Below are 1,172 nucleotides of genomic sequence, written 5' to 3' on the forward strand. Positions count from 1 at the left end.
ACCAAAAACCAGTACTACACAGCTGCAACATGCACACTGGCACCATGGAACCTAACTAGGTCAGCACTGACAGTGAGCTGACACATCATAATAAACCAGTGCATACATGTATACGGTGGACACTATACACATGTTACATAATAAATTAACGTTACCATGGTTACAGTGTATCCGTAGATTGGTGATCATGAAGGTGGCTGAAATATTAATTGGGCTATTAACGTCAATAACCCAGTCATTTCTTAAAAGTTTACTACTGATAAATGTAAACCCCAGGCATCGCCAGGCCACAAACTGTGACAAAGAACTTCTTACGTTCGAGTACGTCCCACATGGATGCCTTGTTCTATGATACAGGACCAGAGTGCTTTGCGCGGAGGCAAGTGCGCTACCCAGGAGCCAACACCTGTTGCATTCATCATGCTGCGTTCCATTGACGGCAACTTCTTGTTTCCACAACTGCAGAGAGACCCACGGATAGAGCCCAATGCCAATGGCTGTTACAGAAACCGGGTGGAACCTGATGTCGGTAGGACACTTGTCGTGTTAGAAATTCAGATGTCACAATTATTGTTCTACAAACACAATCACGGTTGGCACAAAGGTTCGCTGGTGCCAGCATTTCCGATGGCAAACTAACTTTATGCTTATTATACTGTAGCTCTTCCTTCGTGCAGGACAAGCACAGAAAGTTGGCAGGCTCGGAACAGCCATAATTTACAAACTGAACTGAAGGGTGTTACTGAATCAATCACCGGTACTCCCAAGCAACAACAGCTACAGCAGAAATCAGCGGTGGCCCGGCTGCACACAGATTTCGACAGCCTACAGCCTTTCAGGTCACGTTGGAAACGGTCAAACAGAACTCCAAGTGCCAATAATCATGTTCCCGATTTCCTCTCCTTTTTTTACCTCCTTTTTTTACCAGTATTTCTTCTGTTCTCCGGGACCTTCGCCGGCTTCCGGGAGTCAAGGATCGAGCTTCGCGGTTACTTGTCAGAAGGCGATTCGCTCGTAGATCTACATTATTGTCACAGTACTACTTCAAAGTAGCTGTTAATCTACTGGGTCGCTGACTGCCGGGGCAGAAGATACAGTTAGGGCTCAGCCTATCACCACGATCACTGTAACATGAGTCTACTCGTGGGTGCTGTGCTACGTGAAGTACGAAT

At 46.3% G+C, this 1,172-nt stretch overlaps 1 protein-coding gene across 1 annotated transcript in view; it reads right to left on the reverse strand.

Moving 5' to 3' along the window:
• The window catches only part of LOC135817325 (uncharacterized), an 8,601-nt gene extending 7,899 nt beyond the window's left edge, over window positions 1–702 (reverse strand). The window contains exon 1 of the mRNA XM_065330493.1: window positions 316–702. The gene's annotated coding sequence lies outside the window, so the exon portion shown is untranslated. The remainder of the gene's footprint in view (window positions 1–315) is intronic.
• Between the last annotated feature and the right edge of the window lie 470 nt (window positions 703–1,172).

The sequence above is a fragment of the Sycon ciliatum genome, chromosome 5 (assembly GCF_964019385.1).
Source record: "Sycon ciliatum chromosome 5, ocSycCili1.1, whole genome shotgun sequence".
Taxonomy (NCBI): Eukaryota; Metazoa; Porifera; class Calcarea; order Leucosolenida; family Sycettidae; genus Sycon; species Sycon ciliatum.